We start from the raw sequence: 17,533 nt of genomic DNA on the forward strand, positions 1-17,533 counted from the left end.
TCAGCATTTCACTGTAGTCAACACCTGTTGTATTCAGCATTTCACTGTAAGGCCACCTGTTGTATTCAGCATTTCACTGTAGTCAACACCTGTTGTATTCAGCATTTCACTGTAAGGCCACCTGTTGTATTCAGCATTTCACTGTAGTCAACACCTGTTTATTCAGCATTTCACTGTAAGGTCTAGTAGACCTGTTGTAGTCAGCATTTCATTGTAGTCAACACCTGTTGTATTCAGCATTTCACTGTAAGGTCTAGTGGACCTGTTGTATTCAGCATTTCACTGTAAGGTCTAGTAGACCTGTTGTATTCAGCATTTCACTGTAAGGTCTAGTAGACCTGTTGTATTCAGCATTTCACTGTAGTCTACACCTGTTGTATTCTGCGCACGTGACAAATAAACTTTGATTTGATTTAATGTGGAGAAAATGAATTTCTTGTCTAGGCCCGTTATTATAGTACCCAACCAATACTTTATCATAATGTGCTAGATACACCTGCACAAACACATAATATTGTTCCCACTCGATGTGCGTCATGAGTGTAATGAGCAGATATTTGATTGGCGACAGAGCGGGAGGGAGCTGGGAAGCGCAGCCGAGGATGATGGAGAGAGGGACTACCTACCGGAGGAGTGGCCTTCACGATCCCAGCCCAACATGCGGAGTTTGTTTATAACGTGTGGAACGCGACAATGTGGAGTCATCTCACGTCGCTTCTCTTTCTCAAACCCTGCGGCAGATCGTTTCACCCTGTCACTGTATCAGGAGCCCGTCTACGTTAGATTTGGACTGGAATAACTCTTCTTCAGAAATCACTTTCAAGAAATAAAGAGTCTGGTAAGTTGCGGAAAAGTTTACTTTCTGACATTAACTTTGATTTTTGAAACGGCTCTTTCAATTTTGTGAGGCAGACTATGAGGATATTGTTGGCAGGTAAAATCTGTAAAGCACATGATTTATGAGATTATGCTATACATCTATTTTAGATCAATCAATAGCCTACCAAAATTATTTCACAATTTATTTTGCTCTGTTTATAAACGTGTAAACTGCCGAATATATTCCAATGTGTGTGTGACTGAGATTCAGGGAGAAGCTCAATGTCTACATTGAGACATTTACTATGTTGATTTTCGAGGAATATCCATTTACAATGGAAGATATTGAAGCTTAAAACACAGAGTAAGTTTAGAACCAGTAGCATAGAGAATACAGTGAACCACCCCTAAAAAAAATCTCTGGTCCTGGCTGATATGAGTAAGGTGCAGTGATTGTCTATATGACATCCTGTTATGGCAGTTGACTCCTCTGTACAAACTGTTCGTCAGACTGTTGTTTAGTCCTGTGATTGTACGTTGTGCCTTTCCCCAGTCTGTGACTGTGGCTACGTTGTGCCTTTCCTCCGTCTGTGGCTACGTTGTGCCTTTCCTCTGTGGCTACGTTGTGCCTTTCCTCCGTCTGTGACTGTGGCTACGTTGTGCCTTTCCTCCGTCTGTGGCTACGTTGTGCCTTTCCTCTGTGGCTACGTTGTGCCTTTCCTCCGTCTGTGGCTACGTTGTGCCTTTCCTCTGTGGCTACGTTGTGCCTTTCCTCCGTCTGTGACTGTGGCTACGTTGTGCCTTTCCTCCGTCTGTGGCTACGTTGTGCCTTTCCTCTGTGGCTACGTTGTGCCTTTCCTCCGTCTGTGGCTACGTTGTGCCTTTCCTCTGTGGCTACGTTGTGCCTTTCCTCTGTGGCTACGTTGTGCCTTTCCTCTGTGGCTACGTTGTGCCTTTCCTCCGTCTGTGACTGTGGCTACGTTGTGCCTTTCCTCCGTCTGTGACTGTGGCTACGTTGTGCCTTTCCTCCGTCTGTGGCTACGTTGTGCCTTTCCTCTGTGGCTACGCCTTTCCTCCGTTGTGCCTTGCCTTTCCTCTGTGGCTACGTTGTGCCTTTCCTCCGTCTGTGACTGTGGCTACGTTGTGCCTTTCCTCCGTCTGTGGCTACGTTGTGCCTTTCCTCTGTGGCTACGTTGTGCCTTTCCTCCGTCTGTGGCTACGTTGTGCCTTTCCTCTGTGGCTACGTTGTGCCTTTCCTCTGTGGCTACGTTGTGCCTTTCCTCTGTGGCTACGTTGTGCCTTTCCTCCGTCTGTGACTGTGGCTACGTTGTGCCTTTCCTCCGTCTGTGACTGTGGCTACGTTGTGCCTTTCCTCCGTCTGTGGCTACGTTGTGCCTTTCCTCTGTGGCTACGTTGTGCCTTTCCTCCGTCTGTGGCTACGTTGTGCCTTTCCTCTGTGGCTACGTTGTGCCTTTCCTCCGTCTGTGACTGTGGCTACGTTGTGCCTTTCCTCCGTCTGTGACTGTGGCTACGTTGTGCCTTTCCTCCATCTGTGACTGTGGCTACGTTGTGCCTTTCCTCCGTCTGTGACTGTGGCTACGTTGTGCCTTTCCTCCATCTGTGACTGTGGCTACGTTGTGCCTTTCCTCCGTCTGTGACTGTGGCTACGTTGTGCCTTTCCTCCGTCTGTGACTGTGGCTACGTTGTGCCTTTCCTCCGTCTGTGAATGTGGCTACGTTGTGCCTTTCCTCCGTCTGTGACTGTGGCTACGTTGTGCCTTTCCTCCGTCTGTGACTGTGGCTACGTTGTGCCTTTCCTCCGTCTGTGGCTACGTTGTGCCTTTCCTCTGTGGCTACGTTGTGCCTTTCCTCCGTCTGTGACTGTGGCTACGTTGTGCCTTTCCTCCGTCTGTGACTGTGGCTACGCTGTGCCTTTCCTCCATCTGTGACTGTGGCTACGTTGTGCCTTTCCTCAGTCTGTGACTGTGGCTACGTTGTGCCTTTCCTCCATCTGTGACTGTGGCTACGTTGTGCCTTTCCTCCGTCTGTGACTGTGGCTACGTTGTGCCTTTCCTCTATCTGTGACTGTGGCTACGTTGTGCCTTTCCACCATCTGTGACTGTGGCTACGTTGTGCCTTTCCTCCATCTGTGACTGTGACTACGTTGTGCCTTTCCTCAGTCTGTGACTGTGGCTACGTTGTGCCTTTCCTCAGTCTGTGACTGTGGCTACGTTGTGCCTTTCCTCAGTCTGTGACTGTGGCTACGTTGTGCCTTTCCTCAGTCTGTGACTGTGGCTACGTTGTGCCTTTCCTCAGTCTGCGTTGCTTCCCTCTCTTTCCTATGACTGTATCTCTGCATTGTGTCTTTCCTCTTATCTCAGTGCCACTGGAAGAATAGTTTGACGTAGGAACCTAACAAGGGAAAAGGGGAAAGATAATTTAACCTACTTGGATAGAGGGAGAGAGAGAGAGAGATGAAGAGAGAGAGAGAGAGAGAGAGAGAGAGAGAGAGAGAGAGTGAGACAGAGAGATGAAGAGAGAGAGAGAGCGCGCACGCGCGAGAGAGAGAGAGAGAGATACAGAGAGAGAGAGAGAGAGAGCGCACGCGCAGGAGAGAGAGAGAGAGCGAGAGACAGAGAGAGAGACAGAGAGAGAGAGCGAGAGACAGAGAGGGAGACAGAGAGAGAGCGAGAGACAGAGAGAGAGACAGAGAGAGAGCGTGAGAGAGAGAGAGAGAAACAGCACTAGATGCTTGGAGAGTTTGAGTATGCTGTCAGTGACACATCAAATCAAATCAAAGTTTATTTGTCACGTGTACCGAATACAACAGGTGTAGACCTTACAGTGAAATGCTGAATACAACAGGTGTAGACCTTACAGTGAAATGCTTACTTACAGGCTCTAGCCAACAGTGCAAAAAAGGTATTAGGGGAACAACAGGTAAGTAAAGAAATAAAACAACAGTAAAAAGACAGGCTATATACAGTAGCGAGACTATAAAAGTAGAGAGGCTACATACAGACACTGGTTAGTCAGGCTGATTGAGGTAGTATGTACATGAATGTATAGTTAAAGTGACTATGCATATATGATAAACATGTTAAACCTCTGATGTAGAGAGCTGATCACTCTCCACAGTAGAGAACATCTAGCCAGGTACTTCACTACAGAGTCTCTATGTACTTCACTCTCTACTGTAGAGAACATCTAAGCCAGGTACTTCACTACAGCGTCTCTATGTACTTCACTCTCTACTGTAGAGAGCATCTAACCAGGTACTTCACTATAGAGTCTCTATATACTTCACTCTCTACTGTAGAGAGCATCTAACCAGTTACTTCACTACAGAGTCTCTATGTACTTCACTCTCTACTGTAGAGAGCATCTAACCAGGTACTTCACTACAGAGTCTCTATGTACTTCACTCTCTACTGTAGAGAACATCTAACCAGGTACTTCACTCTCTACTGTAGAGAACATCTAGCCAGGTACTTCACTACAGAGTCTCTATGTACTTCACTCTCTACTGTAGAGAACATCTAGCCAGGTACTTCACTACAGAGTCTCTATGTACTTCACTCTCTACTGTAGAGAGCATCTAACCAGGTACTTCACTACAGAGTCTCTATGTACTTCACTCTCTACTGTAGAGAGCATCTAACCAGGTACTTCACTCTCTACTGTAGAGAACATCTAGCCAGGTACTTCACTACAGAGTTTCTATGTACTTCACTCTCTACTGTAGAGAACATCTAACCAGGTACTTCACTACAGAGTCTCTATTACATTTACATTTAAGTCATTTAGCAGACGCTCTTACTTCACTCTCTACTGTAGAGAGCATCTAGCCAGGTACTTCACTACATAGTCTCTATGTACTTCACTCTCTACTGTAGAGAACATCTAGCCAGGTACTTCACAACAGAGTCTCTATGTACTTCACTCTCTACTGTAGAGAGCATCTAACCAGGTACTTCACTATAGAGTCTCTATGTACTTCACTCTCTACTGTAGAGAACATCTAGCCAGGTACTTCACTACAGAGTCTCTATGTACTTCACTCTCTACTGTAGAGAACATCTAACCAGGTACTTCACTACATAGTCTCTATGTACTTCACTCTCTACTGTAGAGAACATCTAGCCAGGTACTTCACTACAGAGTCTCTATGTACTTCACTCTCTACTGTAGAGAGCATCTAACCAGGTACTTCACTCTCTACTGTAGAGAGCATCTAACCAGGTACTTCACTATAGAGTCTCTATGTACTTCACTCTCTACTGTAGAGAGCATCTAACCAGGTACTTCACTACAGAGTCTCTATGTACTTCACTCTCTACTGTAGAGAACATCTAGCCAGGTACTTCACTACAGAGTCTCTATGTACTTCACTCTCTACTGTAGAGAACATCTAACCATGTACTTCACTACAGAGTCTCTATGTACTTCACTATAGAGTCTCTATGTACTTCACTCTCTAGTGTAGAGAACATCTAGCCTGGTACTTCACTCTCTCAGTGGGTGCTCCAGTGCAGTGTTCACACTTCACAATGCTTATCTGGCTGGTGCCCTGCTCCAACGGTAACTGAGCTGCCTCGGCCACAAGCTAGCAAACAATAGCCGACCTGATATACCCGATGAACATTGATTTATTTTCATCCTCCCGTACTTGAAGTCCTGTTATCTACATATTCCAAGTCATTGTTTGAAATTGAAACGCATTTCTGAGTTGATATTGAGTATCAATAGAACTGAATGAGAATAGAATGTCTACTTTGTCGTCCATTTTCGTGAGAAACAGAATTGCGTCCTCTTGCATATGTCAAAAATGGTACAACAAAATATATCTCTTCTCACGTTTACAATCTCTATTCAAGGGTGACATCGTGAATTATCACTATATCTTATTTCCACGAGTGTCTGTTTGACATAAAGAGACAGATGTTTAAAGTGCCGTACAGTGTGGTATATCCATCTGCGGGGAATCATTCCCAGGAGCTAGTTACACAGCCTTCCAGACTGTTTGACATAAAGAGACAGATGTTTATAGTGCCGTACAGTGTGGTATATCCATCTGCGGGGAATCATTCCCAGGAGCTAGTTACACAGCCTTCCAGACTGTTTGACATAAAGAGACAGATGTTTAAAGTGCCGTACAGTGTGGTATATCCATCTGCGGGGAATCATTCCCAGGAGCTAGTTACACAGCCTTCCAGACTGTTTGACATAAAGAGACAGATGTTTAAAGTGCCGTACAGTGTGGTATATCCATCTGCGGGAATCATTCCCAGGAGCTAGTTACACAGCCTTCCAGACTGTTTGACATAAAGAGACAGATGTTTAAAGTGCCGTACAGTGTGGTATATCCATCTGCGGGGAATCATTCCCAGGAGCTAGTTACACAGCCTTCCAGACTGTTTGACATAAAGAGACAGATGTTTATAGTGCCGTACAGTGTGGTATATCCATCTGCGGGGAATCATTCCCAGGAGCTAGTTACACAGCCTTCCAGACTGTTTGACATAAAGATACAGATGTTTAAAGTGCCGTACAGTGTGGTATATCCATCTGCGGGGAATCATTCCCAGGAGCTAGTTACACAGCCTTCCAGACTGTTTGACATAAAGAGACAGATGTTTATAGTGCCGTACAGTGTGGTATATCTATCTGCGGGGAATCATTCCCAGGAGCTAGTTACACAGCCTTCCAGACTGTTTGACATAAAGATACAGATGTTTAAAGTGCCGTACAGTGTGGTATATCCATCTGCGGGGAATCATTCCCAGGAGCTAGTTACACAGCCTTCCAGACTGTTTGACATAAAGAGACAGATGTTTATAGTGCCGTACAGTGTGGTATATCTATCTGCGGGGAATCATTCCCAGGAGCTAGTTACACAGCCTTCCAGACTGTTTGTACAGTGTGGTATATCCATCTGCGGGGAATCATTCCCAGGAGCTAGTTACACAGCCTTCCAGACTGTTTGACATAAAGAGACAGATGTTTATAGTGCCGTACAGTGTGGTATATCTATCTGCGGGGAATCATTCCCAGGAGCTAGTTACACAGCCTTCCAGACTGTAAAGAGACAGATGTTTAAAGTGCCGTACAGTGTGGTATATCCATCTGCGGGGAATCATTCCCAGGAGCTAGTTACACAGCCTTCCAGACTGTTTGACATAAAGAGACAGATGTTTATAGTGCCGTACAGTGTGGTATATCCATCTGCGGGGAATCATTCCCAGGAGCTAGTTACACAGCCTTCCAGACTGATTGAGCATCATTTACTACAACCCATGTTTTATTTTATTTGACCTTTATTTAAGAAAGTAAGAACAAATTCTTATTTCAATGACGGCCTAGGAACAGTGGGTTAACTGCCTTGTTCAGGGGCAGAACGACAGATTTGTACCTTGTCAGCTCAGGGGTTTGAACTTGCAACCTTCTGGTTACTAGTCCAACACTCTAACCACTAGGCTACCCTGCTGCCACAACCAACATGTCCCAATATGCTTTGTGTTTACCGTGAACAAGCAGCTACAATAGTAATTTACAACATTAACAATGTCTACACTGTATTTTTGATCAATTTTATGTTATTTTAATGGACAATTTATTTACAAAACATTTGCTTTACTTTCAAAAACAAGGACATTTCAAAGTGACCCCAAACTTTTGAACGGTAGTCTATATACCATGTACTGTAGTCTATATATAATGTACTGTAGTCTATATACCATGTACTGTAGTCTATGTATCATGTACTGTAGTCTATGTATCATGTACTGTAGTCTATATATCATGTACTGTAGTCTATGTATCATGTACTGTAGTCTATATATAATGTACTGTAGTCTATATACCATGTACTGTAGTCTATGTATCATGTACTGTAGTCTATATATCATGTACTGTAGTCTATATATAATGTACTGTAGTCTATATACCATGTACTGTAGTCTATATACCATGTACTGTAGTCTATATACCATGTACTGTAGTCTATATATCATGTACTGTAGTCTATGTATCATGTACTGTAGTCTATATACCATGTACTGTAGTCTATATATCATGTACTGTAGTCTATGTATCATGTACTGTAGTCTATATACCATGTACTGTAGTCTATATATAATGCACTGTAGTCTATATACCATGTACTGTAGTCTATATATCATGTACTGTAGTCTATATATCATGTACTGTAGTCTATGTATAATGTACTGTAGTCTATATATAATGTATTGTAGTCTATGTATAATGTACTGTAGTCTATATATCATGTACTGTAGTCTATATATCATGTACTGTAGTCTATGTATAATGTACTGTAGTCTATATATAATGTATTGTAGTCTATGTATAATGTACTGTAATCTATATACCATGTACTGTAGTCTATATATCATGTACTGTAGTCTATGTATAATGTACTATAGTCTATATACCATGTACTGTAGTCTATGTATCATGTACTGTAGTCTATGTATCATGTACTGTAGTCTATGTATAATGTACTGTAGTCTATGTATCATGTACTGTAGTCTATGTATCATGTACTGTAGTCTATGTATAATGTACTGTAGTCTATGTATAATGTACTGTAGTCTATGTATCATGTACTGTACTGTAGTCTATAATGTATAGTCTATGTATAATGTACTGTAGTCTATGTATCATGTACTGTAGTCTATGTATCATGTACTGTAGTCTATGTATAATGTACTGTAGTCTATGTATAATGTACTGTAGTCTATGTATCATGTACTGTAGTCTATGTATAATGTACTGTAGTCTATGTATCATGTACTGTAGTCTATGTATAATGTACTGTAGTCTATGTATAATGTACTGTAGTCTATGTATAATGTACTGTAGTCTATGTATAATGTACTGTAGTCTATGTATATGTATGTACTGTAGTCTATGTATCATGTACTGTAGTCTATGTATCATGTACTGTAGTCTATGTATAATGTACTGTAGTCTATGTATAATGTACTGTAGTCTATGTATAATGTACTGTGTCTAGTCATGTATAGTCTATGTATAATGTACTGTAGTCTATGTATAATGTACTGTAGTCTATGTATAATGTACTGTAGTCTATGTATCATGTACTGTAGTCTATGTATAATGTACTGTAGTCTATGTATAATGTACTGTCTAGTCTATGTATCATGTACTGTAGTCTATGTATAATGTACTGTAGTCTATGTATACCATGTACTGTAGTCTATGTATCATGTACTGTAGTCTATGTATAATGTACTGTAGTCTATGTATCATGTACTGTAGTCTATGTATAATGTACTGTAGTCTATGTATAATGTACTGTAGTCTATGTATCATGTACTGTAGTCTATGTATAATGTACTGTAGTCTATGTATAATGTACTGTAGTCTATGTATAATGTACTGTAGTCTATGTATCATGTACTGTAGTCTATGTATCATGTACTGTAGTCTATGTACTGTAGTCTATGTATAATGTACTGTAGTCTATGTATAATGTACTGTAGTCTATGTATCATAATGTACTGTAGTCTATGTATCATGTACTGTAGTCTATGTATAATGTACTGTAGTCTATGTATCATGTACTGTAGTCTATGTATAATGTACTGTAGTCTATGTATAATGTACTGTAGTCTATGTATCATGTACTGTAGTCTATGTATCATGTACTGTAGTCTATGTATAATGTACTGTAGTCTATGTATAATGTACTGTAGTCTATGTATATCATGTACTGTAGTCTATGTATAATGTACTGTAGTCTATGTATAATGTACTGTAGTCTATGTATAATGTACTGTCTAGTATAATGTACTGTAGTCTATAATGTACTGTAGTCTACTGTAGTCTATGTACTGTAGTCTATGTATCATGTACTGTAGTCTATGTATAATGTACTGTAGTCTATGTATCATGTACTGTAGTCTATGTATCATGTATTGTAGTCTATGTATCATGTACTGTAGTCTATGTATAATGTACTGTAGTCTATGTCTATGTATAATGTACTGTAGTCTATGTATAATGTACTGTAGTCTATGTATAATGTACTGTAGTCTATGTATATGTACTGTAGTATGTATGTATCATGTACTGTAGTCTATGTACTGTATAATGTACTGTAGTCTATGTATAATGTACTGTAGTCTATGTATAATGTACTGTAGTCTATGTATCATGTACTGTAGTCTATGTATAATGTACTGTAGTCTATGTATAATGTACTGTAGTCTATACTGTAGTCTATGTATGTACTGTAGTCTATGTATCATGTACTGTAGTCTATGTATAATGTAGTCTATGTATAATGTACTGTAGTCTATGTATCATGTACTGTAGTCTATGTATCATGTACTGTAGTCTATGTATAATGTACTGTAGTCTATGTATCATGTACTGTAGTCTATGTATAATGTACTGTAGTCTATGTATAATGTACTGTAGTCTATGTATCATGTACTGTAGTCTATGTATCATGTACTGTAGTCTATGTATAATGTACTGTAGTCTATGTGTATAATGTACTGTAGTCTATGTATATGTATGTATCACTGTAGTCTATGTATAATGTACTGTAGTCTATGTATCATGTACTGTAGTCTATGTATAATGTACTGTAGTCTATGTATAATGTACTGTAGTCTATGTATAATGTACTGTAGTCTATGTATAATGTACTGTAGTCTATGTATAATGTACTGTAGTCTATGTATAATGTACTGTAGTCTATGTATAATGTACTGTAGTCTATGTATAATGTACTGTAGTCTATGTATAATGTACTGTAGTCTATGTATAATGTACTGTAGTCTATGTATAATGTACTGTAGTCTATGTATAATGTACTGTAGTCTATGTATAATGTACTGTAGTCTATGCATAATGTATTGTAGTCTATGTATAATGTACTGTAGTCTATGTATCATGTACTGTAGTCTGTAGTCTATGTATAATGTACTGTAGTCTATGTATAATGTACTGTAGTCTATGTATCATGTACTGTAGTCTATGTATAATGTACTGTAGTCTATGTATAATGTACTGTAGTCTATGTATAATGTACTGTAGTCTATGTATCATGTACTGTAGTCTATGTATAATGTACTGTAGTCTATGTATCATGTACTGTAGTCTATGTATAATGTACTGTAGTCTATGTATAATGTACTGTAATCTATATACCATGTACTGTAGTCTATGTATCATGTACTGTAGTCTATGTATAATGTACTGTAGTCTATGTATAATGTACTGTAGTCTATGTATCATGTACTGTAGTCTATGTATCATGTACTGTAGTCTATGTATAATGTACTGTAGTCTATGTATAATGTACTGTAGTCTATGTATAATGTACTGTAATCCATGTACTGTAGTCTATGTATCATGTACTGTAGTCTATGTATAATGTACTGTAGTCTATGTATCATGTACTGTAGTCTATATACCATGTACTGTAGTCTATGTATAATGTACTGTAGTCTATGTATAATGTACTGTAGTCTATGTATCATGTACTGTAGTCTATGTATCATGTACTGTAGTCTATGTATAATGTACTGTAGTCTATGTATAATGTACTGTAGTCTAGTCTATGTATAATGTACTGTAGTCTATGTAGTCTATGTATAATGTACTGTAGTCTATGTATAATGTACTGTAGTCTATGTATCACTGTAGTCTATGTATCATGTACTGTAGTCTATGTATAATGTACTGTAGTCTATGTATAATGTACTGTAGTCTATGTATCATGTACTGTAGTCTATGTATAATGTACTGTAGTCTATGTATCATGTACTGTAGTCTATGTATAATGTACTGTAGTCTATGTATAATGTACTGTATAATGTACTGTAGTCTATGTATCATACTGTAGTCTATGTATAATGTACTGTAGTCTATGTATAATGTACTGTAGTCTATGTATAAATGTAGTCTATGTATCATGTAGTCTATGTATAATGTACTGTAGTCTATGTATAATGTACTGTAGTCTATGTATAATGTACTGTATCATGTAATCTATATACTGTATGTATCTATGTATAATGTATGTAGTCTATGTATAATGTACTGTAGTCTATGTATAATGTACTGTAGTCTATGTATAATGTACTGTAGTCTATGTATCATGTACTGTAGTCTATGTATAATGTACTGTAGTCTATGTATCATGTACTGTAGTCTATGTATAATGTACTGTAGTCTATGTATAATGTACTGTAGTCTATGTATCTATGTATAATGTACTGTAGTCTATGTATAATGTACTGTAGTCTATGTATCATGTACTGTAGTCTATGTATAATGTACTGTAGTCTATGTATCATGTACTGTAGTCTATGTATAATGTACTGTAGTCTATATACCATGTACTGTAGTCTATGTATCATGTACTGTAGTCTATGTATAATGTACTGTAGTCTATGTATAATGTACTGTAATCTATATACCATGTACTGTAGTCTATGTATCATGTACTGTAGTCTATGTATAATGTACTGTAGTCTATGTATCATGTACTGTAGTCTATGTATAATGTACTGTAGTCTATGTATAATGTACTGTAGTCTATGTATAATGTACTGTAGTCTATGTCTGTAGTCTATGTATAATGTACTGTAGTCTATGTATAATGTACTGTAGTCTATGTATAATGTACTGTAGTCTATGTATAATGTACTGTAGTCTATGTATAATGTACTGTAGTCTATGTATAATGTACTGTAGTCTATGTATAATGTACTGTAGTCTATGTATAATGTACTGTAGTCTATGTATAATGTAGTCTATGTATAATGTAGTCTATGTATAATGTACTGTAGTCTATGTATAATGTACTGTAGTCTATGTATAATGTACTGTAGTCTATGTATAATGTACTGTAGTCTATGTATAATGTACTGTAGTCTACATGTACTGTAGTCTATGTATAATGTACTGTAGTCTATGTATAATGTACTGTAGTCTATGTATAATGTACTGTAGTCTATGTATAATGTACTGTAGTCTATGTATAATGTACTGTAGTCTATGTATAATGTATGTAGTCTATGTATAATGTACTGTAGTCTATGTATAATGTACTGTAGTCTATGTATAATGTACTGTAGTCTATGTATAATGTACTGTAGTCTATGTATCATGTACTGTAGTCTATGTATAATGTACTGTAGTCTATGTATAATGTACTGTAGTCTATGTATAATGTACTGTAGTCTATGTATAATGTACTGTAGTCTATGTCTATAGTCTATGTATAATGTACTGTAGTCTATGTATCATGTACTGTAGTCTATGTATAATGTACTGTAGTCTATGTATAATGTACTGTAGTCTATGTATAATGTACTGTAGTCTATGTATCATGTACTGTAGTCTATGTATAATGTACTGTAGTCTATGTATCATGTACTGTAGTCTATGTATAATGTACTGTAGTCTATGTATAATGTACTGTAGTCTATGTATCATGTACTGTAGTCTATGTATAATGTACTGTAGTCTATGTATAATGTAGTCTATGTAGTCTACTGTAGTCATGTACTGTAGTCTATAGTCTATATCATGTACTGTAGTCTATGTATAATGTACTGTAGTCTATGTATAATGTACTGTAGTCTATGTATAATGTACTGTAGTCTATGTATCATGTACTGTAGTCTATGTATAATGTACTGTAGTCTATGTATAATGTACTGTAGTCTGTACTGTAGTCTATGTATAATGTACTGTAGTCTATGTATAATGTACTGTAGTCTATGTATCATGTACTGTAGTCTATGTATCATGTACTGTAGTCTATGTATCATGTACTGTAGTCTATGTATAATGTACTGTAGTCTATGTATCATGTACTGTAGTCTGTGTATCATGTACTGTAGTCTATGTATAATGTACTGTAGTCTATGTATCATGTACTGTAGTCTATGTATAATGTACTGTAGTCTATGTATAATGTACTGTAGTCTATGTATAATGTACTGTAGTCTATATATAATGTACTGTAGTCTATGTATAATGTACTGTAGTCTATGTATAATGTACTGTAGTCTATGTATAATGTACTGTAGTCTATATACCATGTACTGTAGTCTATACTATATTTATTTATTTTTTAATGTATCCTTTATTTAACTAGGCAAGTCGGTTAAGAACAAATTCTTATTTACAATGACGGCCTACCCTGGCAAAACCTGGACGACGCTGGGCCAATCGTGCACCTCTTGCACTGAGATGCAGTGCCTTAGACCACTGCACCACTCGGAAGCCCTATATTATATACTACTATATTATATTATGTACTATATTATATACTAAATACTATACACTATACTATATATATACACTATGCTCCTCCATGTCCATGGTGTCATGAACCAGCTCAAAGTTAGTAACAAAAAGGGAGACAACGTGGATATAAGAAATAACAAAATATATTTATTAACTAAAGTAAACTGAATACAATTAACAATGGTGTGGTAGTCAGTAAGCAGTAGTGTAAGGGAGTGGTCGCGTGCATAACTGTGATAATGAGGGGTGTTGAAAGGTGCCAACGCAAACAAACAAAAACAGACACAAAAATGAACGAAGAGAGTCTCCCCAATGAATGGGGATAGAGGTGCATTTATCTCATTTCGCTGACGACCCTCCCGGCTCCGCCCACCGGCATCCTATTAAAGGAAAACAAGAGCAAAGAGAAAGAATTCGGCAGACGGAGTGGGAGACTCAATACAATGGTCTTCACTCTCTCCCACTCTTTCCTCCTCTTTGTCTCTGACGTGTAGTTTCATCATGATAATAGAGACTACAGCCAGATCTGAGCTAGTCATAGGCAATAACTACTTGTAAGGGGCTCGGGTGTTGTAACGTGAGTTGTAACATATGTACAGTGTTACACCATTCCCTCGTTAAACACAAAGACTGAGATATTTATTCATTTAAAAACTGCCACGTTGAGAGATGATCTGTCCTTATCCAATAAACGATGTTACATGTTACTGAGAGGTCTCCGGTGTATTAGAACCAGAACCCGGTGACCAGAACCTGCTGATGTGTTCTCTTCCTCTCCAGGTCCAGTTAATAGATTTTACCTAAGGGGACTGTGCCAGGGCTCAGAGGTTACAGGCTGGTCTGAGGCTGGGCTGAGAGGGTCTGAAAATGTGTCCAAAATACCACAATAGTACCTATTTAGTTCACTACTTTTGACTAGAGCCTTATACGACCCTGGTCAAAAGTAGGGCACAATATAGGACACAGCCTGAGGCTAAGCCGGACTTAGAATAGACTTTGAGGGGTCTGAATCTAGAGGCTAGGCTGGAGGTCAGTCTGTCTGTTGGGACACCTCCAGTCCTCTATTGCCAGTCAGCGAAGCACACTGGGCGGCAGGTTTTATTCCTCAAATTAACCCAGAGGTCCCATGCACATCTCATGGGACCAGCTCTCTGATCTTACCCTCCCTATATCTCTCCCAGCACTCCATCCCTCCACCCCCCTCCCCATGCCCCAGCTACCACCCTCTGGCTTGCTGCTACTCCATCAGGGACTAGGTAGAACTCCGGGTCTGGTTCTCCTCACAACAGGGTAGAGCTCTGGGTCTGGTTCTCCTCACAGCAGACTGGCAGATCTGCAGTGGAAAGGGAGGGAAGGCTGAGGAAAGAGCGAGAGAATGATGAGGGGGGAGGGAGAGGGGGACAGAGTGAGAGAGAGAGATGAAGGGGGAGGGAGAGAAAGATGAGGGAGGGAGGGAGAGGAGAGAGAGAGAGATGAGGGAGGGAGGGAGGGGGAGGAAGGGAGAGAGATGAGGGAGGGAGGGAGGGGGAGGAAGGGAGAGAGATGAGGGAGAGGAGAGAGGAGAGAGAGAGATGAGGGAGGGAGGGAGGGAGGGAGGGAGGGAGGGAGGGAGGAGAGAGAGAGAGAGCGAGATGAAGGGGAGGGAGAGAGAGATGAGGGAGGAAGGGAGGGAGGAGAGAGAGATGAGGGAGGGAGGGAGGGAGGGAGGGAGGGGGAGGAGAGAGAGAGAGATGAGGGAGGGAGGGAGGGAGGGAGGGAGGGAGGAGGAGAGAGAGAGAGAGAGAGCGAGATGAAGGGGGTGTGATGAAGGGATGAGTATTACATGTTGTATTGTCTTTCTAGTTCAGGTCCTACAGTCAGAGTATAAATCTAGAACCAGTAGAACATATTGAATATGTAACATTATCTATAAAACATATCATATTGCCTCTTTTGTCTATAAAACGTATCATATTGCCTCTTTAAACACTGCAAGACCATGGCACTGTGGGTCTGTAGGAAAGACAGAGGGAGATAGATGCTGCTGGGTGGTTTATAGTCAAGACGGGGTCCTGGGTCCTTCTCATTGTTTCAGTATGTGTCAGGCGGGCAGGTATAAACCAGCCCTTATTACTGCTGCCTAAGGATGGCGAGAGAGAGAGATGGGTTGAGAGAGAGAACGTGAGAGAGGAGGAGAATGAAAGAGAGTGAAAGATAGGGGGGAGGAAGTTAAAAAACAGAGAGACTGTAGGTTAAACAGAGAGACTGTAGGTTAAACAGAGAGACTGTAGGTTAAACAGAGAGACTGTAGGTATCGAGTACCCCTGTTTTCACTTCGATGAGGAAAGCTAGGAAGTGTTTATTTCCTAAACGTCTCAGTTGTCTATTTTGATTTAATTGATTTAAAACATGCTATTTCAAATATTTAATTTAACCGTTTTTTAACGTCTGTTTCAGTCAGAGGTGGTGTACCGACTGTTTCAGTCAGAGGTGGTGTACCGACTGTTTCAGTCAGAGGTGGTGTACAGACTGTTTCAGTCAGAGGTGGTGTACAGACTGTTTCAGTCAGAGGTGGTGTACCGACTGTTTCAGTCAGAGGTGGTGTACCAACTGTTTCAGTCAGAGGTGGTGTACCGACTGTTTCCGTCAGTCAGAGGTGGTGTACCGACTGTTTCAGTCAGTCAGAGGTGGTGTACCGACTGTTTCAGTCAGTCAGAGGTGGTGTACCGACTGTTTCAGTCAGTCAGAGGTGGTGTACCGACTGTTTCAGTCATAGGTGGTGTACCGACTGTATCAGTCAGTCAGAGGTGGTGTACCAACTGTTTCAGTCAGAGGTGGTGTACCGACTGTTTCCGTCAGTCAGAGGTGGTGTACCGACTGTTTCAGTCCGTCAGAGGTGGTGTACCGACTGTTTCAGTCAGTCAGAGGTGGTGTACCAACTGTTTCAGTCAGAGGTGGTGGACTGTTTCCGTCAGTACCGACTGTTTCAGTCCGTCAGAGGTGGTGTACCGACTGTTGGTCAACTGTTTCAGTCAGAGGTGGTGTACCGACTGTTTCAGTCAGAGGTGGTGTACCGACTGTTTCAGTCAGAGGTGGTGTACCGACTGTTTCAGTCAGAGGTGGTTCACTGTTTCAGTCAGAGGTGGTGTACCGACTGTTTCAGTCCGTCAGAGGTGGTGTACCGACTGTTTCAGTCAGAGGTGGTGTACCGACTGTTTCAGTCAGAGGTGGTGTACCGACTGTTTCAGTCAGAGGTGGTGTACCAACTGTTTCAGTCAGAGGTGGTGTACCGACTGTTTCCGTCAGTCAGAGGTGGTGTACCGACTGTTTCAGTCAGTCAGAGGTGGTGTACCGACTGTTTCAGTCAGTCAGAGGTGGTGTACCGACTGTTTCAGTCAGTCAGAGGTGGTGTACCGACT

At 40.1% G+C, this 17,533-nt stretch overlaps 1 protein-coding gene across 1 annotated transcript in view; it reads left to right on the forward strand.

Annotated features, from left to right (window-relative positions):
* Window positions 1-686: 686 nt before the first annotated feature.
* LOC115125417 (semaphorin-3D-like) overlaps window positions 687-17,533 on the forward strand; it is a 158,682-nt gene continuing 141,835 nt past the window's right edge. The window contains exon 1 of the mRNA XM_065004325.1: window positions 687-838. The gene's annotated coding sequence lies outside the window, so the exon portion shown is untranslated. The remainder of the gene's footprint in view (window positions 839-17,533) is intronic.

This window comes from Oncorhynchus nerka, linkage group LG2 (genome assembly GCF_034236695.1).
Source record: "Oncorhynchus nerka isolate Pitt River linkage group LG2, Oner_Uvic_2.0, whole genome shotgun sequence".
Taxonomy (NCBI): domain Eukaryota; kingdom Metazoa; phylum Chordata; class Actinopteri; order Salmoniformes; family Salmonidae; genus Oncorhynchus; species Oncorhynchus nerka.